The sequence below is a fragment of the Oryctolagus cuniculus genome, chromosome 19 (assembly GCF_964237555.1).
Source record: "Oryctolagus cuniculus chromosome 19, mOryCun1.1, whole genome shotgun sequence".
NCBI lineage: Eukaryota > Metazoa > Chordata > Mammalia > Lagomorpha > Leporidae > Oryctolagus > Oryctolagus cuniculus.
Genome location: NC_091450.1, coordinates 27089410 through 27113707, shown reverse-complemented (window position 1 = coordinate 27113707; position 24298 = coordinate 27089410). Strand labels below are relative to the sequence as shown.

At 52.2% G+C, this 24298-nt stretch overlaps 1 pseudogene; it reads left to right on the top strand.

Annotated features, from left to right (window-relative positions):
- Window positions 1-12135: 12135 nt before the first annotated feature.
- Window positions 12136-16580, top strand: LOC138846883 (UDP-N-acetylglucosamine transporter pseudogene; annotated as a pseudogene).
- The last annotated feature ends 7718 nt before the right edge of the window (window positions 16581-24298 follow it).

Sequence of the window (24298 nt, the reverse complement as noted above, 5' to 3'; positions counted from 1 at the left end):
GTCTGCACCCCGGTCCTGGGCGTGGCCCTCATTGAGCAGAAGTTGTCTCTCTCTCCCCGCTGGGGAAGCCCTCTCCCAGGGGAAGGAGGAATGGACTTTGAACATCGGAACTTTGTGCTTGTCTCCTGTGTGATTTGCTGGGCAAGGGAGAGTAACTCTCAGGGCGCCGAGCCTTCTGCTTTGGGGGTATTAGTAGGAGCTCACACCAGATCTCCTTTTTATTAAAATCTTGAAAGTAAATTCCACTGGCCATGAGTCCATATGCTGCAGACGGCGTGGGAACCGCCAGGCGGTTGAAGACAGGAGTGGTGGCGCCAGGTGCTGCCTCCGCTCGCTCTCCCAGAGCTGTGTCTTATACCCCTGTGTCAGTCCCTTTCCTGTTGCTCCAGCAGATGCAGCTCCCGAGGCTGGGTCCTTTATAAAGAAGAGGTTCACTACAGATGGACAATCTCCCCCCACCCCACCCCGTTGCTCTTCCTTTCAAATAAGCTTTTAAAAAAAGACAAGAGGGGCTGACTGACCCATCCATCAGTCGCTTCCTGGCGCACTCAGCAGGCCCACCTCTGACAGCTTCTACCGCCTCTCACATGGCCACCCTGGAGACCCGGTTTCCAGCACTGCACCTCAGGGGGACACCCTCAGACCATGTCCTTACCCTGGCGCCTGCCTGTCATGCTGAGCACGGGCAGGTGTTGCTCTGCCTTCTGCCCACCCTGTGCTCGGGGGTGGGAGCTTTCTTCCAGCCCAGAACGGAGACACAGAGCTTGTGAGGGTTAAGTGAGCAAGCATCTACTGCATATTTGCATTGTGTGTGTGTGTGTGTGTGTGCGCGCGCGCGCGTCCCTGGGACCTACACCTGGCCAGTTTCCCCAGGCTTCTTCTCCTGGGTGTCAGAAGTCTGGGGCTGGCTTCGTCCTCTCCTCTTATTGCACCTGCTCTCCAACCCTGTGTTCGTCTCCTGGAGCTGCATAATGGAGGACACACGCTGGGTGGCTGAAAACAGCAGAGGTCGCTCCGTCTGGGTTCCAGAGGCCAGCGTCTGACGCTAGGGTGCAGGCAGGGTCGGCTCTTCCTGGGGAGTCTGCTCCTGTTCCTCTCCTGCTTGTGGGGTGCTGCCCTGGTCTTGGGCGTTCCTTGGCCTGTGGCTGCTCCACTCCAGCCCCTACCTCCCTTGCTGCGTGAGGCTCTGTATCTGTTTACAAACTGCCCTCTTCTCTTAAGTCATTGGTCATCTAACCCTGACTGATGACATCTACAAAGACTCTATGTGCACACAAGATCATATGGGGAAGTTCCAAGGAGGCGGGGCTCTGGGAGACACTGCTGAGCCCAGGCAGCTGCACCTGTCCCGATCCTCACCCCAGTGTTCCTTGGTGGCCCCCTGCAGGATGACAAGGGCAGTGCAGCCAGAGGGCTCCCAATCCGGTAGTAGGTGCAAGAGAGGCGGGGCCAGAGCATTGAGCTTTGGCTACTCACTGGGGTGGGGATGAGAAGAGAGGCCAGGTGGGCGAGGGCGAGGGGCCCAGGGCTGGGATAGAGACCCAGCGACAACTGAGGACTTTGTCATTTAGTGCTTGCTGGTGATGCAGGAGTGAGCAAGCGAGCTTAGCGACAGGCAGACCCCACGATCTCAGATCAGCATTTGGGATCACGGGAGAAGTGCCCTGCTCGGCCGCTAGAGCGCTCTCAGCTGCACCCTGAGACCCCTCACATCAGAATCACGGGAGGCAGGTGCTGTGCAGTACGGTGGCACTGATCGGGAGGCTAAGCCTGCGGGAGCCTCTCCCTGGAGAGGACGAGGGAGCCGGCAGCCAGTGCAGCCCGGCGTCCCTGAAGCGCCCCTTGGGGAGATGAATGGATAACTCACGGAGTGCGTGGGCGAGCCCCCGTGTCTGATGGCCTTGCTTTTCTCCCATTACCCCGTGGCTGTGGTGCTGAGTCCCACGCAGTGAACCCCAGGTGCCCGGAATGTGGTGGAGAGGATCTGCCGCGCCACGTGCACACCGCCTGCTCCTGCCGCTGACAGCTGGGCTCTGCGTGGACCCTGGCACGTTCTCCTGTGTGTGTGTCCTCTTTTCCCTCCCGATGAGCCCCATGGGAGACAGGAGTGGGTGACGCTGCCTGGGCTGGGTGCTGTTGCCCCAGACTCCTGTGTTGAACCCAGGGTCCTTGGTACCCTGGAGGTATTTTGGACAGGATCTGCAGAGAGACCGATCAGTTGGCATGAGGTCGGTGGGGTGGACCCTACTCCAAGCACATGTAGTCTCTGTCTCGGTCCCGGTCGCAGAACCAGCCAGGGTGACTCAGCCCAGCCCATTGGTTGTCTCCTAACTAACTAACTAACTAACTTTCTCTCTCTCCCTCCCTCCCCTCCCCTCCCCTCCCCTCCCTCCCTCCCTCCCTCCCTCCCTCCCTCCCTCCCTCCCTCCCTCCTTTCTTTCTTTCTTTCTTTCTTTCTTTCTTTCTTTCTTTCTTTCTTTCTTTCTTTCTTTCTTTCTTTCTTCTTCCTTTTTCTTTCTTTCTTCCTTTTTCTTTCTTTCTTTCTCTCTCTCTTTCTTTCTATTTGAAAGAGTTAGAGAGAGGTAGAGACAGAGAGAGAGGACTTCCATCTGCTGGTTCACCCCCTAGATGGTCGCAACAGCCAGAGCTGATCCAGAGCCAGGAGCTTCCTCCAGGTCTCCCACATGGGTGCAGGGGCCCAAGGACTTGGGCCATCTTCTACTGCTTTCCCAGGCCACAGCAGAGAGCTGGATCGGAAGTGGAGCAGCTGGGACTAGAACCGGTGTCCATCTGGGATGCCGGCACTTCAGGCCAGGGCTTTAACCCACTGTGCCACAGCACCGGCCCCCCCAAACTTGCTTTCTTATCAGTGCGGTCCTCATTCCCAAACAAAACCTTATGGCATGGCCAGTGTAGGAAGCAGAGATGAGCAGGGCTGTCCCGTCGGTTCTGGTGGTGACTTCCTATTCTCACCTGGCCTCTGAGGGCCATGGAGGACACTTTAAAAACCACTGCCTTGGGGGCCAGCATTGTGGCGGAGCAAGTGAAGCCGCCACCTGCAGTGCCAGCATCCCATATAGGCACTGGTTCGAGTCCCGGCTGCTCCACTTCTGATCCAGCTCCCTGCTAATGCACCTGGAAAAGCAGTGCCTGGAAGAAGCTCCTGGCTCCTGACTTTGGCCCTGCTCTGGAGTTGAGGTCTGAGTTGCACCATCCAGGGCAGAAATCCTTACCTTAGCCACCAGGACACAACCAGCCTCGGTGAGGAGGGCCGGCGAAGGTTTGGCTTCCCAGAGGGTGTCCTTTACGCTGGAGAGGTGGCTACAGGAGGTGTGTGTGCCACCACCCAGGCAGAGTCTCGCGTTACCAGCTCTGGGGAGGGCCTGGTTCTCCATGGAAAGCGGAGCCAAGGGCTGTGAGGACGGGGGCTAACTCCATGGCTTGTTGATGGCCCGATGACCCACACGGGGGACCCTACATTGACCCCACCGTGTGCCCTGTGCTGCTCAGACAGGATGTGCCGGGCGCCCAAGTGAAGATCACACTGCCTGGGACCCGAGTGTGAGATCAGCCCCAGAAGCTCCTGCCTGACCACCATGCAAGCCTTGTGCAACCCACTGATGGTGCCCTGCCCACTGCCCCATCTCGGAGCAGAGGGGTGGGAAGCCCTGGCCGGTCTTCACAGCAGCTGTATTGAGTCTGGATGCTACTCTGTAAAGACCTTTAGTAAACTCCTTGTACAAAGACAAAAAGGATTTTTAGCTTTATATGCAGACACCTAAGGTTGAATTTCATGGAATTTTCATGTATTATAAAATATTATTCTTGGGGCTGGTGCTGTGGCATAGAAGGGTAAGCCTCTGCCTGCAATGCCGGCATCCCATATGGGTGCTGGTTCCATTCCTGGCTTCTCCACCTCCACTCTAGCTCCCTGCTAATGTGCCTGGGAAAGCAGTGGAGTGTGGTCCAAGTGCTGCGGCCCCTGAACCCACATGGGAGACCTGGAAGAAATTCCTGATTCCTGGCTTCTAATCAGCCCAGCTCCAGCCGTTGCAGCCATCTGGGAAGTGAACTACCGGATGGAAGACCTCTCTCTCTCAAGTTCTCTCTCTTTGTATCTCTGCCTTTCAAATAAATAAATAAATAAATATTTAAAAACATATAATTCTTTAGGTTTTTAAGCAGTTTTAAGATGTCAGATGCACTCTTACTTGTGTTCATACAAAAGCACGGAGAGGTGGGTTTGGCTTTGGAGCTGTAGTTTGCCAACGCCTGTATTAAACCGAATGTCCCCATGTCTGATGCCTCCTGCACAGCCAGGCTCCTTGTGGTGCCGGTGAATGAATGATTGAGGTGTTGAGTGACTGCCACTCAGAGCTACAGTTGTGGGAATCAAAAAAAGTTCATGGGAAATGAGAATGTCTATTTTGGCGCAAATAGTTGAAACCCATGCTTACTTTTTCTTTTTCTTTCTTTTTTTTTCTTTTACAGGCAGAGTGGACAGTGAGAGAGAGAGACAGAGAGAAAGGTCTTCCTTTGCCGTTGGTTCACCCTCCAATGGCCACCGCGGCCGGTGCACCGCACTGATCCGAAGGCAGGAGCCAGGTGCTTCTCCTGGTCTCCCATGGGGTGCAGGGCCCAAGCACTTGGGCCATCCTCCACTGCACTCCCTGGCCACAGCAGAGAGCTGGCCAGGAAGAGGGGCAACCGGGACAGAATCCGGCTCCCCGACCAGGACTAGAACCCGGTGTGCTGGCGCCGCAAGGCGGAGGATTAGCTTAGTGAGCCGTGGCGCTGGCCGTTGCTTACATATGTTTTGCTCATGAACTTTTGGAAGACTCGCATGCGTGGTTTTCAAATTTTTTTGCACAGAATAAACGTATATTTTAATCCCATTTCCGTGAACTCTTGTGGCAGGCAGATTGCAGAGTCCCAGGTGGTTTTGGAGAGGCTGGCTCGGCTTCCGGGAAAATTTGCATCTAACAGGAGGGGAGGCAGGGATTGCTGGTGAGTCAGAGGGACCAGAGAAAAGTCTGTAAATTCCACCTGCTCCGGTTCCCCGTCATTCCCAACTCATCCAGCAGGGGGTGCCAGGGGATCGCTTTCCTCTGGGTGTCTGGGCGCCTGGGAGCCAGGGAGATGCTGGGAGGTGGCTGAGATGATCCCTGGTGAGCTGCCCAGATCTCGCTGGATAAGGGGGGCCCTTTGCAGGAGCCGGCAGAAAATGACAATGCCATGGCCATCCTGGAGTTACTGGTGTTTTATCCACCACTCCTTTTGGTTACTGCGTGGGTGTTTATAGAACTGATAGGAAGAAAAGTCAGGGCTTTCTTTAGTGAAAGTGTTAATGACAAATACCGACAAGGAAGGAAATGTCATTTGGGCTGGGCTTGGGCACTGAGGACCCACACATGACGCCCTCTCAGTCGCTAAAACCGAGGGAGAGCTGCAAGGTGTGGGGGCCCTCACTGCCTCTGCTCTCCTAGTGGGTGGGCTTCCTCACGGTCCTCTGTGTCCCCCTCTGAAGCATGGGAGGGAGACAGGGTCACCGTGAGGGCCCTGGTGCCGGGCAGAATTTTCACAACGTGGGGTCTGTACCAGCGGCATCAGCATTACCCAGGAGCTTCTTAGAAATGCACATTCCCAGGCCTGGAGCTGACAGTCTGGGGTTGGAGCCAGCAGCCAGCCCCTAACAAGTCCTCCAGGTGCACCAAGTTCACCCTCATGTTGGGAACCCCGGCCCTGTTTCCAGCCTGGGTTGGCATTGGAAGCACCTCACTTTCTTTCTTTCTATCTTTTTTTTTGACAGGAAGAGTGGACAGTGAGAGAGACAGAGAGAAAGGTCTTCCTTTGCTGCTGGTTCACCCTCCAATGGCCGCTGCAGCCGGTGTGCTGCGGCCGGCGCACCGCACTGATCCGATGGCAGGAGCCAGGTGCTTCTCCTGGTCTCCCATGGGGTGCAGGGCCCATGCACTTGGGCCATCCTCCACTGCACTCCCTGGCCACAGTAGAGAGCTGGCCTGGAAGAGGGGCAACCAGGACAGAATCTGGCACCCCAACCGGGACTAGAACCCGGTGTGCCGGCGCCGCAAGGTGGAGGATTAGCCTAGTGAGCTGCGGTGCTGCCCCCCCCCCCTTTTTAAAGATTGTATTTATTTATTTGAGAGGTAGAGTTACAGAGGGAGGGGGTTGTCTTCCACCACTGGTTCACTCCCCAAATGGCTACAATGGCCATGGTTGGGCTGATCCGAAGCCAGGAGCCAGGGGCCAGGAGCTTCTTCTGGGTCTCCTATGTGGGTACAGGGGCCCAAGGACTTGGGCCATCTTCTACTGCTTTCCCAGGCCATAGCAGGGGGCTGGATCGGAAGAGGAACAGCCGGGACTCGAACCAGCGCCCATATGGGATGCTGGTGCCATGCCGGCTGCTCATGTGGTTTTTAAAAGCTCCGATGTGGAGGCCACATCCCAGGACAATTATGACAACATGCTCTTGAGTGGGGCATGAGATCAGAATGTGTGAGTGTGTGTGTGTGTGTGAGAAGTATGTGTGTGAGTGTGAGTGTGTAAGCGTGAGAGTGTATGTGTGTGTGTGTAAAGCTCCAAGGTAGCCATGATGCTTCCAACACAGCCAAGGTCAAGACCTGTTGGTGCTGTGGGAAGTGGTTTGAAGTCAGACAGACTCAAGTTCAAGTCCCAGCTTTGTCAGTTATGGATTGTTTGACCTTAAACCAGACACACCAAAGGTCCTCTTCTATTAAAATCAAGATAACCGTTCCTCCCTTGCAGAATGGCTCCCACGGCGAGTGGGGGCGGTGTGTGCATGTCCCGTGTCTGGAAGCTCCTGGGGCACCCTGGTGCCTGGCAGGTGTTTTGTGCAGGATGGGCCCCATTCCCATGAGCTTCCAATAGACAGGACCACATCACAGTCCCCTCTGCATCCCCCAGGAACAATCAGTGTCTCATTTTACACGTCCCTGGGGAGTGCTGAAGTGGGGAGAGAGAGAGAGAGAGATCGAGAGAGAGAGAATCTTCCATTTGCTCAAGAGGCTGGGCCAGGCCCAGGCCAGGAACCTGGAATTCAACCCAGGTCTCCCATGTGGGTGGTAGGGACCCAAGTACTTGAGCAGTCACTGCTTCGTCCCAGTGTGTGCATTAGCAGGAAGCTGGATTGGGCGTTTTGCTGAGTGACGCAAACCCCGATCCTCTGATATGGGATGGGGCGTCCCAAGAGGCAGCTTCATTACTATGGCAAACACCCACCCCAAGCTGCTGGATTTTCTTTTAAAGATTTATTTATTTATTTGAAAGTCAGAATTACAGAGAGAGAGGGAGAGATGGAGAGAGAGCGAGAGCGAGAGCTAGAGAGAGAGGGAGAATCTTCCACCTGCTGGTTCACTCTCCAAATGGCTACAATGTCTGAGGCTAGGCCCGACCAAAGCCAGGAGCCAGGAGCTTATTCCAGGTCTCCCACATGGGTGTAGGGGCCAAGCACTTGGGCCATCCTCTACTGCTTTCCCAGGCCATAGCAGAGAGCTGGGTCAGAAGTGGAACAGCCGGGACTCGAACTGGCGTCCATGTGGGATGCTGACGTTGCAGGTGGCCAGCGTAATTTACTATGCCACAGCTCCAGCCCCAGGCTACTGGATTTTTAACCTGACAGTTAGGGTGATCTTTTTTGCTTTCTCATAAATCCAGTGAGCCTTGATGTCCGTTTAAATAAAAAATGCCCAAACTCACCTTGAAATTTAGGAATCTATCCTGATACAAACAAAACAAATGTGTGTAAGGTCTTTATTGCTGCATTGTGCGTCCTGGGAGGGAAATGGAAACGCAACTTGAACAGCGGGTTGATAACAGAATAAATGATAGCACATGCAGTATTACCGAGCGCCGTGAGGCGTGAAAGGCCCTGAGGTGGATCTGTACGGGCTGACCTGAGACGAGATGTGCTCCATGTGAAGTGGAAAAGCAAATTGCTGAGTCATGCTGAGTCATGCCTGCACTGTGGTTCCTCGTACTCACCCTGAGGAACAGAGGGCTCCCTGTGCTGTGCCAGCTCACTTGTGTGCAGAAGGCTGAGCTTACAGCAACGTACCCCAGGCTGTCTATTTTTTTCAATAAAGATTTACGTATTTATTTGAAATGCAGAGTCACATATACAGAGAGAGAGAGAGAGAGAGAAAGAGAGAGAGAGAGAGAGATCTCCCATCTGCTGGTTCACTCCCCAAATGGCCTCAATGTCTGGGGCTGGGCCAGTCCAAAGCCAGGAGCCAGAAGCTTCTTCAGAGTCTCCCATGTGGGTGGCAGGTGCCCAAGCACTTGGCCATCTTCTGCTGCTTTTCCAGGCTCATTAACAGGGAGGTGGACCAGCGTGGAGCAGCCGGGACTCAAACCGGCGCCCATCACAGGCAGTGGCTTAACTCTCGGTGCTACTGTGCTGGCCCTGGCCCAGGCTGCTTGTAGGATTGGAAGAGACTCAATCACTCATTCATTCAATCGTGTTTTCTTTCAAGGGCTGGTGTGTACGGTATTCTCTGTGCCAGGCGCTGCGTGAGCCGTGGGGATGTGGCAGGTGACAGAATAGGCCGAGTCTCTGCTTTCATGGAGCTAGAGTGACCAACAGTCCTGCTTTGAGTCCTGCAGGAATGGCGTCCCGGGCGACCTCTCCGTCTTGGACCAACAGGAAACAGCTGTCACCTGATGGAGCGTGTATGTTGGCGGAGGTGGGGAGGGTGCAGACAGACCACCCTGGGGAGATGGCAGCTATTTTGTGGGACCAAGAGCTGTCTTGGAGCTCTCCAAATCCATGCACGGTGAGGACAGGCGGTCCCTGGGGCTGACGGCTTCCGGGATGGGAGTGGAGGTGCTCTGAGCATTCTGGCCGCCCCGAGGGTCCTTGGCCAGCTCTCCGTTTTGCTGAGCTGGCAGCGGGACCTACTTTGTTAATTAAGAGTAGATGGCGAGCTGTTCTTGTGCTTTGATTAACCTAATGGCCTGCCCAGCACGACGCAGATTGAGCCGCAGACTCACAGCAACTGTTAATGGGATGATTTGCGGGGCTGTTCGGAGGCACTTCCCGTTATTAGGCGGCTCAGCCGTTCCGTAACCACTTGGCAGCCGAGCCGGCCGGAGCCGTGGCCGCAGTGAGCCCTGGGCTTTGGGCTTTCAGCTAGGACTCTTCATCTTGTGGTAGTGCTGGCGAGGTTGAAGGCCTTTTCAGCTTCCACCCAATTTGCTCTGCCTTGGAAGCGCAGGTAGAATTCGCCGTCTGAGCGCAGGGGCTGAAGCAGGTGTCCCTGCCCTGGTCCCAGCATCCTCCATCGCGAGGCCCTGCTCTCTCCTGCAGCTCTGCCTTGGGCTTTCCTTGGTGCACCTGCGTGGCTGGACGTGCTGGGGAGGGCGGAGCTCAGATCCTAACCCTGTGCCTGTCCACGTGACTTCATAGGACACAGGAGGTTCGCAGGTGATCAAGTTAGGGTGAGCCCTACGCCGAGGTGACTGGTGTCATTATGAAAAGGGTACGTCTGGACAGAGAGACAGACATGCATGCAGGGAGAACTCCATGTGAGGTGAAGGTGGAGATTGGAGGCACGTGGCTGGAAGCCACGGAGCCCGAAGATGGCCAGCAAGCCACCAGAAGTTAGTGGCTGGGCATGGCACAGAGTTCCAGCGTTGATCTTGAACCACCGCCTTCAGAACTGGGAGACAATACAGTTCTGTTGTTTAAGTCACTTGGTTCATGCCGCTCTGTTTTGGCAGCCCTAAGGGGATGCCCTTGCATCAGCCATCAACAGGAGTTGGTGGGGAATGACCCCAGCTCCCTGGCTGTCCCCTCTGTGTCCCTGGTGTGCACACGTGTACACACTGTGCACGCGTGTGCACAGCTCTGAGCTCACAAACCCCAGTGGGCAGGTCAGGAAAGCTTCTTGCCCAGGCTGGACGGGCTGGTGGGCAGTCGCCCTTGGCTGTGGGGTCCCCACTTGCTCCTCTGCCCAGGTGGTGCCAAAGTTCCTGCTGAGGGGCACCTGTGTGCCAAGGCCCAGGCAAGACCACATGCCCTTGCTTCCTTCTGGGCTGTGGGTTTTGGCTCATTCAGGGCAACAAAGCATCGTCTTTCTGGTCCAGCTCTGAGGTCCAGGTCCTCGTCAGTGGCTCTGTCACTGCTCTCGGGGGCCCGAGAAACACACGGAAGCTGTCTGAAGCCAGTGGCCACTTGGACGCTCCTTTCAGGAGCCAGGAAACCCACATGGGCTCAGCACGCCCTGTCTGTGCTTTCCTCTAGGGGACACAGCTGGCCCTGGCGGTGGGGTCCAGATCTCTACAGGCCACACAAGTGTCCCTGCTGTGACCCTGGTCAGCACTGACCACAGCGTACATTCCCCCAGAGTTCATGTGTTGGACACTTAAGCCGCCAGCAGGATCTCTCGTGCGGAGGGATGAGCCAGCAGGAGGCCCCCAGCAGACGCCAGCACCTTGACATTGCTCTTCCCGGCCTGCAGAGCTGTGAGAAATGCATTCCTTTTTCTCTGAATCACCCAGTCTGTGGTTTTCAGATACAGCAGCTGGAAACAGGTGGAGACAGTAGCCCTGGCAAAGGAAGGCAGGCCTCCTCCCTGAGAGGCACGGTGGGGCTCGGGTCTTTGAGCTTTGAAAATTGCACCAGTAATAAACGAAGCGATGGAAAAAGTCAACCCAGGCGCATTCGGAGTCAGCAGCAGAAGCTCCTCTTCGCCGTGTCTCCTGGCCATGTTCCTCCCTCAGGCTTATGCAAATGTGGGCACAGCTGCAGGTGTACAGCCATGGCTGCAGGTGTGGATTGGATGTAGATACGGACACGCGTAGGTACAGACATACAGAGACCTAGACAGACACAGGTAAGACAAATGCATGGTTATAGGGGCCGACGCCGTGGTTCACTAGGTTAATCCTCTGCCTGCAGCGCCAGCATCCCATCTGGGCACCGGGTTCCAGTCCCGGTGGCTCCTCTTCCAGTCCAGCTCTCTGCTGTGGCCCGGGAGTGCAGTGGAGGACGGCACTCCAGTGGAGGATGCGGGTGTCCCAAGCGGTGCGTCAGCTGCTGCCCCAAACGCCCACCTTGGTTTAGTGCATTTTGGAAGGTGAATGCTACTGTCTTGTGTGGTCTGCTGACTTTCTTCTGTCGCTCTGCAGTTGTTTTGGGGGATCTTCCGGGACCAGGATGACTATGCCTGCACATTTGTTTGAACCACTTCCCCATTAATTGGAGAGGAAATCATTCCCGATTCTTTTTCACGAAACAAGCACAATTGACGCTTAGGTCTTTACAGATCTGTGCGAGTGTATCGGTAGGACAGATTCTTAGACGTAAAATTTCTGAATTAAAAGCTAAGTGTATTTCAAGTTTTGGGTGGTACTATCAAGCTGCCCTCCAAAAAGGTTGAACCAATTTGTGTTCCCACAGTAATTTAATTTGCATATTAAAAAGGGCTCTGCCCTCGTTTTGTACTCTACTCTGGCGAAGTGGGACAGATCAGTTACATGTAAATAGGTTATTACGGAGCAGGCAGCTCCCACTTGGCGATGCTTTGTTGTTTATCTCCAGTGCGTGCACTTGAAAGTGAGAGCAAGCTGCATTTCTGGAATACATTTTAAGAACTTAAGATTTCTCTGACGGATACAAGACTTTGCCTTCTTCCTGGGTGATTTGGAATTTGTAGGATTTTGCTCCGTCAGCAGTAGGCAATTGTCGCAGAAGCTCGGAGATGAGAGAAATCTGGGCTTTGGGTTCTTTCGGCCTCCCCGACTCCAGCAAATGACCTCTGGCTTACACTTGTGCTGGGAGTTGTGAAAACGCAACGTGACCCCCTCCAGGGGAGCTCTTGGCTCTGCTTCTTCCTGGTTTCTCCTGAGGGGACCCCTGCCCTGGCACGCCGGGTCAGCTTGCAGCAAAGGGGTTTGCTGTGGAGCCGTGTCTGGGTTTCTACCCTATGGCATGGGACTTGCTGTGAATAGAACGGATCCTTCTGATGTGGGGAAGCTTAGATAATTTTAAGTTCATGAGCTGGAAGCCACACCCTCTTAGTTTTGTGTTATCACGTTCATCTACCTGTCAATCAGGGGACCCCTCCCCAGGAAGTACCGCCTCTTATCCGGGTCATGGAGGGGGGTACCGCGTAAGCACTTCTGGTTTTCTAAGCTTATAAAAAGCAAGGGCGCTTGAAGCCCACGCTTGCCTCGTGGACTCAGGATGCGCAGGGCCGGGTATGGTCATTCCGTTTCTTTGTCCCCTTTCTCCCTAAATAAAGCCCTGATGAGCCTGTGTGCTTTCTCACTTTGTAAATAAAGTTTATCACATTGCATGCCATGTTTGGGCCTGTAATTAGAATTCTTTAAGTAAAAGGCAAGAACCTGGAGACTCAATTTAGGCCCCTTTGCAGCCCGTTGGGCGCCCTTGCTACACGTGTGCCGAAGAGCAGGCGACACGGCTCCACGGAACCAGCCGGACTCGGGCTGTTGCAGGATGGACGGAGTCCGCGGCTAAGGAACCTGGATTCAGAGGTGGTCGGTTGGCTGTTGAGGACGCGAGGCCCGAGGGAGTTCACACAGGTAGGTGTTTCCCACGCACACAGGAGAGCACACCCACCGCAGCTTGTCAGCATCTGGACGGAAAGGGAGAATCAGGTAAGTTAAGGTTTCATTGTTGTTTTGTGTTTTGCTAAGAACACTGAGTGTGGTCAACGCGCATACTTTCTACAAGTCCTGGAAGTGAGTTGAGGACTGCTGGAGGAGTGCCTGATTCGAGACGCAAAGGGCCAAATAGCAGTTGTTTTGCTCCTGGAAAATAAGGCGCATTGACGGGACCGTTTTACAATGATCTGTTGATGGACGGCAGGTGAGGGTTTTGTGTTTCTGCCTGTGGGACGAGGACGCAGAGGGAAAAGGCTTCATGATAGGAACTGGATCGTGGGGGAATGGGGATGGAGACGTTCCCCAGTGTGCAGGGTGAAAGGCAGCCGGATGGAGACCCGGGAGAGCGGGGGGGGGGGGGGGTGTAAGTTCCGGTACAAAGACCAGCAGGCTCAAGACGCGGGAGAGTGGAAGTCCAGCTTAGCTTCTAAGGCGGGAAGAGGCTGGCATCCCAGGCCTGGCTGGCTGGGCTCCAGCGGGCAGGCAGGAGATCTCCCTGGTTTGTGGAGGTACTCGGGATTTTGTTACATTTGAGTCTTCAGCGGTTTGGATTAGGCCCACCCAGGCTGGGAAGAGCACTGCCCTTTTTTTTTAAAGATTTATTTGAAAGGCAGAGTTACGGGGAGAGAGAGAGAGGGAGATGGGGGAGATGGGGGAAAGAGAGAGAGAGAAGGAGGAAGGGAGGGAGGGAGAGAGAGAGATCTTGCAACCCCTGGTTCACTCCCCAAATGGCCACAACTGCTGGGGCTGTGCCAATACAAAGCTAGGAGTCTGGAGCCTCTTTCATGTCTCCCACTTGGGTTCAGGGGCCCAAAGACTTGGGCCATCTTCTACTGCTTTCCTAGGCCATAGTAGAGAGCTGGATCAGAAGTGGAGCAGCCAGGACTTGAACTGGCGCCCGTATGGGATGCTGGCATTGCAGGCAGCAGCTTTACCCGCTACGCCACAGCACAGGCCCCAGGGCAATCTGCTTTGCTAAGTGACCTGCTTTGGCCTAGTGGTTAAGATGCTGCTCGGGACAGCTGCATCCCATATCGGAGATCCTGGGTTTGATTTCCAGCTGTGGTGCTTCATTTCTGCTTGGCTCATGCAGACTGTGGGAGGCAGCAGGTGATGGCTTAATTGGGCCCCGTCACCCATGGGGAAGATCTGCGTTGAGTTTTCAGCTCCTTGTTTGGGCGTGGCCCAGCCCTATCTGTTGCAGGCATTTAGAGAGTGAATGAGTGGGTTGGAGCTCTCTTTGTGTTTCTGCCTCTCAAATAAATCACGAGTGGATGATGATGCCATCCAAGAACACACGCACAGGAAAACTCTGGGCACCCCAGGGCCCAGTCTAGCTGACACACAAAATCAACCCTCCAAACCTGGATGCAGGATGCTGTGGGAGTTTTCTGGACGACGCAGGCAGTTATTCCAAGAAGCAATGGGGGACTGACGTGGGATTTAACCCCACGATGTATTAGATTGGGAAGACGGGTGGGTCACAGGCGTCAGAAATGGAAACGTCAGAGGCTGAGATGAGAAGGGCCCACGGTGCAATGCAGGACACAGTTCACAAAAACATCCCGGCTTGCTCAGCTGTCCTGGGGGAGCCGAAGGGGCCTTGCCAGGCAGCTCGGAAGGGAAAAAGGAGGTGGCAGAGCTGAGCTGGACCCGCCAGGGACCCTCGTGCTGTGCTGAGACTTTCATGTGCACGAGGACCCCAGCAGCCTGTTAAACGTGCAGACTGTAGGACTGCACCCCGGAGAGCTGGCCCCGGTAGATGCTGGCAGAGCGTTGGATTCTGAAATTTTAGGAAGCACCTGGTTTAGGGTAAGAAGGAGGAAGCCCTGAGTCTGGGTGGCTTCACAGGCATGGGGGTAGGAGGGGTGGTTGTGCCGGGGAGCTACCAGGCATGGGATAGGGCAGGGAAGAGTGGCGTAGACCGTGCACGGTGGATTAACAGGAAAATGTGGTGCAGTCTGTAAGCGCTCACTGATGTCTGGCCCTGTGGGCACCTAAGACCCCTGCCCACCTCTGCAGCCCCTGGCTCCAGCGAGGGCCTTTGCACACCTGCCTCCCTGAGGCCCTCATCACCTTTCTCCATCCACTTAACTCTTCCTAAAGCCTCAGGACCCTGCTCGGGCGTGATCGCTGCTAGACCAGCGCTGCGTGTGCGTATGGGTCAGCTGGGGAGTCTTGTGATGATGCACCCCCCCAGCAGGTGCACAGGGGGACCTGAGTCCCTGAGGATGCTGCCGGTGTCTGGACCTCACTGTGCATAGCAAGGCCATGGGAGGCCGCCTCAGTCTCCCCTCTCTGGTGCTTGCTGGGGTTGGGAATATTTCTCATTAAGTTTTTCTTCCCCCTCTCTCCCACTGTGGACAGAATGGCCCCACGCCATTGATGTTGGACTTGACTGTGGGACTCAGAGTAGCCAGTGGTCTGACCTGAGTGAAGGCTTGCAATGGGCTTGCTCTCTGGCCATCAAAGCCATGCAGATGGGCACTGGGCAGCTGCAGGTCCCCAAGGAATCAAAGACAGATGGAGCAGCGTCCACTTAGCTCCTGCTGGGGCCTTGCAGCCCGGTGGCATGGAGTGGAGCTTCCATAGTGGCGTGTGGTAATAATAGTCACTTGTGGTGCATGCCTCTGAGCTTTGGATGGCTTATCAGGCGGCGATAGCTGGCTGGTGCATTTTTGGTCTCTTGGCTCTCCCATCCGTGAGCATGCCACCTTTACACTTACTAAGAGCAGTTATGTGGCGGGAGCAGGCGGCGCTGCGGGTCAGCGGTCATGGCGGAGTCTGGGTCCCCCCAGCATTGCTGAGCCGGGGCCTCCAGCGTGCGCAGCCCGAGGAGCTGCGTGGAAGTTGGATGGAGATAAAACAACGTCTGCCAACCTGAAATACCTTTCCCTGGGAATATCGGTCTTGCAGACAACTGGTTTGGTTCTAACTATGAGTTATTCTAGGACTTTAAAAGAGGAGGGCCCATGTTCCCTGTCTTCCACAGCAGGGGTTATTGGTGAGCTTCTGCAAAGACAACACACGTAATCTAGGCGCAGCACACGATGGGATTCTTAATAAGCCCCTGCGAACACTTGAACTTGCTACTCCATCAGGGGTATCTACTCTTCAGAATAATTTATTCTCTGCGGCTCTGTCAAATCTGGATGCAGCTACTTACCAGGTCACGTATCAGCTGAAAGGTCTTACAACAGCGTATTTTCTGTGTCTGGGCTTAGTAAAAAATGAGGTGTGTGCCAGCGGCTTTCCCTGCTAATTCTGATGATGGGAGTTGCATTTGCTCAGTGCCCGCAGATTCTCAGGAGCTTGGTTCCCAGGAACTCTGAGCTGTTCTCAGTTTGTCGGCCTCATGGCAGTTCTTGGCATCTTTCCTTTCCTTTCCTTTCCTTTCCTTTCCTTTCCTTTCCTTTCCTTTCCTTTCCTTTCCTTTCCTTTCCTTTCCTTTCCTTTCCTTTCCTTTCCTTTTTTTTTTTTTTTTTTGATAGGCAGAGTGGACAGTGAGAGAGAGAGACAGAGAGAAAGGTCTTCCTTTTGCCGTTGGTTCACCCTCCAATGGCCGCCGCGGCCGGCGCGCTGCAGCCGGCACACCGCGCTGATCCGAAGGCAGGAGCCAGGTGCTTCTCCTGGTCTCCCATGGGGTGCAGGGCCCAAGCACTTGGGCCATCCTCCACTGTCTCGGCATGTTTTCCAAGTGGCTTTGCTGGAGCTTATTTTGAGAAAATCTTAGACAGTATGGATAAGAAACACTGCGCTTGGTTTGTTTGGGAGTCCAGTTGGATTTATGGCTGTATACATTTATGATGGAGAATTGGTGTCAAAGAACGGATTTTTTTCAGGGATATAACCAGTGGACCAGGATAGTTGTTCTTCAGGCACTTGTAAGTGCCTTCTTCTTCTTCATCCACTAAGTACGTGGATGATATTTTAAAAGGGTTTGCAACATCTTTGTCTATAATATTATCAACACTGATACCCTGTTTTGGCTATGAGGTTTTGTGCCAACCAGTGTCTTTTTTCCTTGGAACCATCCTTGTAATAACAGCTACTTTCTTATATAGTTATGATCCCAAGCCTGCAGGAAATCTCACTAAAACATAGTCAAAAACTGTCTTTAACTGGTTTTTCACAAGGGTGCACTAGAGATCTCAACATTAATCTTGCACACAGGGCTTCTACAGATTCTGTGACGGTACCATCATGCTAAATCTGATCAGATTTTTAAAATGGTTTGAAAATACACAGGTGGACTGCATATGTAACAAAATACATTACATCAAGAAATCAAAACTTGAAAGTATTTCCCAGGATTAGAATTAAAAGAAATATGGGATGAAAATTGAAATCTGAGTTTAGAAAGATTGTACCGTTCTGATTGCTGCAGAAATGCCCATGCACTGTTTGCAAGGGCACACAAATGTCCTAAATCAATTTTTACAAACTCTATTTAATCTCACTGAATTTTTTATCTGACTCTTTCTGTACAGTTCTGTCTAATCACATGGAATATTTGAAGTTTGAAAATTGTAATTACCTGTGATGCTGTGAAAAAATAGAAGCCTGATTTGGAAAAAAAAAAACATTTCACAGATCTGAGGTTTTTATATTTATACAAAATGTTACTAAACAAGGGCTACTCAATGTTACCTGTTGAACTACATACACATTGATTAAGTACTATTCTAGGTCTGGTTTTTTGGCGAATCCAGTTCCTATTTAGAGTAGAAATGTGTCTTTCTCTACAGGCTGTTGAGTACTTAGAGGCAGCTGAAAGGAGTCTGGCTGTTCCTGTGTTAGAACCATCCACTTCTGTGCTAATGGAGGTTCCCCCTTCTTCCACTTCTTCTCTAAGTCAGGTGAATCCTTAATATTGGTTTAAATTCAATTCATGTGTATGAGTTGCCATTAAAGTTTTAATTTAAAGGGATGAAATATTCATTTCGTAATTTAACATAAAATTATTGTCTAATACCTCCATTTGGAGAATTTTGAATTATCAATCATACACTGTATACATTAGAAAGTTTTTAAATGAATATTTTATTCATTGCTATGTAAAAACTTTGGCTGTTTTCTCAACAATTGTAGATTAAACAAAAAAGTAGTACACATGTCAGTAGACTGAGACCATAATGACTTTTCTTAGAGACATTTCTGATTGCTCTATTAGATTATTTTACATGAGTCTATGACTTTAAACTTAAGGCTAGTCAGAAGTTTTAGACCTCTCATAAAACCCACTGACCCCAGTAAGACTCTGGGTACATGGCTGGGAGAGGGAGCTGACCCCTGAGTTTCCTTTCTGTGTTTCCACAAAAGCCACTGGGAAGGAGCCACCATATTGCTTTAAAACCGTGGCTTTTGTTTTCCTTTTAGCACTGGAGTTGAGGATGCAAATTACATGAGTTACTGAGTAAGTTGACTCAAGGGGCGAGAATATATTATAAATAGGTCAGTTGGTGAGCAAGAATGCTTTCTGAAGTTGGAATATGGGTTTAATTTAATTATTGACTGAAGACAGAATTACCTGTTGAGTATAAAAAGTAGTTTACTTTTTCATTCATGCTGTAAAGACGTTTAAAAATCTGTTCTAAATGATGTGAAAGCTATAATGGAATATATATATATATATATATGAGTGGTTAGAGAGACCTGTTGGTTTTGTCAGATGAGGTTCAGGTGGGCTGCAATTACACACATCTTGTTCCTTCACCTAAATTTCTTTTTTTTTTTTTTTTTTTTTTTGACAGGCAGAGTGGACAGTGAGAGACAGAGAGACAGAGAGGAAGGTCTTCCTTTGCTGTTGGTTCACCCTCCAATGGCCACCGCGGCCGGCGCACCATGCTGATCTGAAGGCAGGAGCCAGGTGCTTCTCCTGGTCTCCCATGGGGTGCAGAGCCCAAGCACCTGGGCCATCCTCCGCTGCACCCCTGGGCCATAGCAGAGAGCTGGCCTGGAAGAGGGGCAACCAGGACAGAATCCAGCGCCCCGACCGGGACTAGAACCTGGTGTGCTGGCGCTGCAAGGCGGAGGATTAGCTTAGTGAGCTGCGGCGCTGGCTTTCACCTAAATTTCTACCCGACACGTGCTGGGATCTCATAAGCAGCTATTGGGTAGATCAAAGAAAGAACAAATGAACAGATAAATGGACTTAGGTGCCCCGGTTCCTCAGCCACCTGGGATTGCTCTGATTTGAGTAAGAGTCAGTTTTTAATTTCTGCCACAAACACATAAAAACACAAACACTGGAGCCGGTGTAGCCTGTAAAGCTGCCGCCTGCAATGCTGGCATCCCTTATGGGCGCTGGTTTGTGCCCCGGCTGCTCCACTTACAATCCAGAGCCCTGCTAATGTGCCTGGAAAAGCAGCAGGAGGTGGCTCAAATGCTTGCATAGATTGATGCATTCAGGGTGACTCCAAGCCTGCACCTGCTCCTCGGCACCCCTTAAGCAGCTTCCCTTTCTGCCCTCATAGAAGTTTCTCTCTCCCTGGTTGGTGCACAGAGCAGGGATAGGGATATGACGTGTTAATTAAAAGTGTTGCTCTGGGGGCCAGCGTTGTGCCACGGTGGGTTGAGCCTCCGCCTGTGATACTGGCATCTCCTATGGGTGCCAGTTCGAGGCCAGGCTGTTCCACTTCTCATCCAGCTCCCTGCTACTGCACCTGGGAAAGCAGCGGTGGATGGCCCAGCTGCTTGGGCCCCTGCACCCACGTGGGAGACCAAGAAGAAGCTCCTGGCTTCCACTTGGCCCAGACCTGGCCATTTTAGCCATCTGCGGAATTAACCAGTAGATGGAAGATTCTCTCTCTTCCTTGTCTGTCTTCTTCTCTCTCCAACCCTCCCTTTCAAGTAAATAAAAAATAAATCTTACAAAATGCTGCTGTGTCACTTCAAAGTTACAAGGAGAGAGCTACACTGAGCAAATAGTTACTGTCTAGGAGACGCTGGGTGGCTTTTTCATGTGCCATGTAAGAGGGCCTCTGTGTAGTGGGACCCACTGAGCTCCTCCGCCTTCCCACACAGAGGCGTCTTCTCTCCTGCCCTCCCCTTCTCTCTGCCTCAGGACAGGCACCCTTGCTGGATAAACATGTAAGACCTCTCTCTGGGTCCACTTCCTAGATACCATAATTGGAGAAAGTCTCCACCCTTAATCCATTAACTATTAATGTAAGTAAGACTTTGAGGACAAAGCTTCCAACACATGGGCCTTTGGGAGACACCAGACTACTCAAACCGTAACAACCCCTAGTGACTCAACTTTCTGCTTTGCCTCTCAGGTAGACTTGGATTCTCTCCACTTGCACTGTAACTGGGCCCTGGAGGTGCTTACCCATTCCTGCCCCAAGGCTTCTGCTCTCCCCTCCCACCTAAGCCACATCCTCTGAAGCTCTTGTTGTTCTACATTAGCATTGCCCAACTCTCCTTGCTGCCATCCTCTGTAGACTCCCTGGTCATTCCTCATTCACTAACAGCCTTCCCTGTCTCGGTGTCTTCCTTCCTTGGTAACGTCAACATCCATCTTGATCAGTGGCTCGCAGCCCTGACAACATCAGAGTCACCTGGAGCTCCTCCTGAGACCAATTAAATGGGAATCAGCACAGGGGGACCCAGGTGTTGGCATTAAAATAAGACATCTTCAGGATATCCTTCCACGTGTGCAGCACTGAGCACTGCTGGGACACAGGATCTGCTCACTAGCTTGATCTCTCAATGCTTTGGCCTCCTTATCTTCAATTTTCTATGGCCTCCTATAGTCAGCAACTGCTGCAGTTGAACCCTGGACTTTGTCGTCACTGCGACATTCCAGTCTGTGGCCACCACTGTCTGCTCTTCTGGTCGACCTTCCTCCAGCTGCTGGGCTGCCAGTCCATTTTTACACCCTCCCCCTACTCATGTTTACTTTTTTTTTTTTTTTTTGACAGGCAGAGTGGACAGTGAGAGAGAGAGACAGAGAGAAAGGTCTTCCTTTACCGTTGGTTCACCCTCCAATTGCCGCCGCGGCCGGTGCGCTGCAGCTGGTGCACCGTGCTGATCCGAAGCCAGGAGCCAGGTACTTCTCCTGGCCTCCCACGAGGTGCAGGGCCCAAGCACTTGGGCCATCCTCCACTGCACTCCCTGGCCACAGCAGAGAGCTGGCCTGGAAGAGGGGCAACTGGGACAGAATCCGGCACCCCGACCGGGACTAGAACCCGGTGTGCTGGCACCGCAAGGCGGAGGATTAGCCTAGTGAGCCGCGGCGCCGGCCTTCGTGTTTACTTTCATCTGTGTTCAGCAAACACAGATGAACAACAATGAAGACTAAAACTACTCAGCCGTTTGCCTGTATATTGTTTCAGGTCTCCCCTTCCTTCCTCAGTTCCCCAGTGCCCATGCCCCTCTCACCACGTATTTCACAAAGAGAGGAGATCACAGATGCACTCACATGAGACCGTCAACTTGCCCGCACCCATATTCTCTGCCTTCCATCCTATGACGAAGAGAGACATACATGTGCACACTGCTAGCTGAGGTCAGCATGTCTCTTGGACTCTAGAGTTCACTTTCTCATCTCAGTGCTGTTCCTTCCTCTACACCATCAACATCTCTGCAGGTCATTTTCATCAGTATCACGCCTGATGAACACAACTGGTTCCTTCCCCACGATAATTTCTCCTGTGTGCACCTCCATTTCCAGGAAGATTCCATTTCCCCTTTTCCCCCTAGCAAGCTGTCTCAAAGCTGTTCAAAGGCTATACCTCCTCATCTCTCTTTCCTCTCTTCCATCGTCAAGCTTTTGACCCTTCTGAAATGGATCTCCACCTTGCTAAGCACAGTGGTCAGTTTCCTTTCTTCACGTTGTGAGGACAGAAGCTGTCGATCACCTTTCCTTGCTGAAAACACCTCTTCTTGAGACTTCTAAGGCACCATCTCCTGTCCTTCTTCCTTCTCTGTTAGCCACTTTTCCTCAGTCTCTCCTTGCTGGCTCCTTTGCCACTATATGTCTAATTGTGTGCAGCCCCCCAAAACCTGGCACCCAATTCTCTGGATGTGCCTTTTCTCTTCAGAAGGGATCCCGAGTCTTTATCTTGGTTGTTAGACCAGGTACATGCAAGATGGGAAAGACATGTTGGCAGGGATATCCTAAATTCATTTGTTGGATTGATGAAAGGAACCAATGCAGTCTGTGTGCCATACTTCTGGGCATTCAAGACAGTCTGCCGAAGACTCTGGTGGCAGATGGAATGTGGTTGAGAATTGTTATATGTTGCTGTTGACCTGCAGGGATAAGTTTTTTAAAAAATATTTATTTATTTATTTGGAAGGCAGATTGACAGAGCGAAGTCTTCCATCTATTGGTTCACTCCTGAAATGGCCACACTGGCTGGAGCTGGGTCAATCCAAAGCCAGGACCTAGGAGATTTTTCTGGGTTTCCCATCTTCCTCTGCTTTCCCAGGCCATAGCAGAGACGTAGATCAGAAGTGGGGCAGCCAGGACTCAAACTGGTGCCCATATGGGATGCTGGCATTTCAGGAAGTGGCTTTACCTGCTATGTCACAGCATTGACCCCAAGGGATAAGTTTTAACATACTAAGATTTATAATTTTTTACAGGCTTCAGCCTTTAGATATGGTGGGAAGTGAAACCCAGCACAGTGTCCACCATGAGATTTATAAAAAGGAGACAGGATAGGCAGGCAGGCAGGTGGAGAAATCGTAGTTGGTTCTCCTTTTCTTGGCTTCCTGGAAGTGGGGCCGTGTGGGGAGCTACCAACAACAGTGGGAAGACTGGTAGCTTTCATCATGTGGTTTTCCTCTACAGAGACTGACCCTACGTCCTTGTCTGTTGGGCAAAGTACCATAACCTGTGTGGCTTATGAAAACACAGATTGATTGCTCACAGTTCTGGAGGCTGGGCAATCCAAGACCAAGGCACCAGCACATTTAGTGTGTCTTTTGGGGACCTGTCACACTGAGGGTTAGGATTTCAACATATAAATTTTGGGGGGACTGTGCCTCCTTGCATAGAGTCACCGCCTTCCAACACCTCTCTCCTCAATGGAGATATGATCAAGGCAGTTCCTTTTGGGTTGGAGGTAGATCCTTGGATGTAGTGGGGGTTGCATCTCTGGTGTTGGAGACCCTTTCTTGAGGAGTACCAGCCTGTTCTCTGAAGTGGGAAAGACCCCAGGGAGAAGGAGAGTGGCCACCTGGTTAGGATTACAGGCTGTGAAACTAGATGACCCGAGTTCAAAGCCCAGCTGCATCACAGACCAGTTGTGCCCCTGGGAAGCTGTGCAGCATCTCTGCCCCTCATGGCTCATGTCAGCTGGGGCAACGACAAAGACAGGATCTATCTCACAGGGTTGTTGTGATGCTTGACGCTCCCCGTCTTCGTGGAGGAGCGACACTGAACCCTGCGCTGTTCTTTTGTCTGCTCGGCCCTCCCCGGGTTTGCTGCTGGTTCTTCCCGGGTTGGCTACTGTCCCTTCCACCACCGTGGAAGGGCGGTTCCCCCTGCCACTTTCCCCACTTCCGCGGGGGAGTGGCACACCGCCGGCCGGCTCTCTCGGGGGCTGCTCAGGTGTTCCTTCAGATAGATGTTCCTGGTGCATGTTGTCTCTCTCCTCCTTTATAGTCCTCTTCCGCCAATCCCAACTCTGCTACCCACACGCCGAGTACGCTGCTCTCCTCCAATCAGGAGCAGGTCCTGCTGTTTATTGGTTGAACTGGAGGCAGCTGTGTAGAAGCGGTTTCTCCCTTCTCAGCGCCATATTATGGGAGAACAGATGCATAGAATAAGTCTTAATTCCAGTAACAGTCTAGTCCGGGTTGCTCCCCACAATGCTGAATAGCAAGTTTCTGCTTCTGTTGTTAGTGAATTCGGTTATTCATTATCGTGTGTCCTTGGGCGGGTTCAGCAGCCTCGGTCTCATCCTCTGAACAGAGGGTGCTGCGTAGGACTTCATAGGACACATAGGACTTCATAGGACACATAGGACTTCATAGGACACATAGGACTTCGTAGGACACATAGGACTTCATGGTCACATAGGACTTCATAGGACACATAGGACTTCATGGTCACATAGGACTTCATGGTCACATAGGACTTCATAGGACACATAGGACTTCATGGTCACAATGAGGACAAGGATAGCACCATCAGTGGGTGCATCGTTGGGTGCTCAAGTGGTGTTGCTCCTCTCCAAAGACACGAGTGGGCTGAGTTCTGGAAATGTGTTCCCAGGCACGTGTTTTGAACTAGAAATGCCTTTTCCAGTAACTGCTTTCCAATGTACTGGTGGTGTCCCAAGATAGCCTGCCACATTCTGTTTTTGAGGATGGGAACATTTTCATTATAAAATGTTTTAAGCCTTCAGAACAGTACAGGAAATAATATGACACCCCTGTATCTACCCTATGGAGTGAACAGATGCTAACATTTTGTCATATTTGCTTCAGATTTCTCCTCTGAAAGAGGAAGAAAGTGTTACTGCTACACTACCACAGAGTTATTTAATTAAGAGAGTAGCTGAATTCTGTTCTGATGAGTAGTTCTGTGCCTGGTCCTTTGTGTGTACTGGGGATATTGATTTGAGGGGGCTTTTTGTCTTCTGAGGTCATCGTCCAGTGATGGAGGCAGATACGT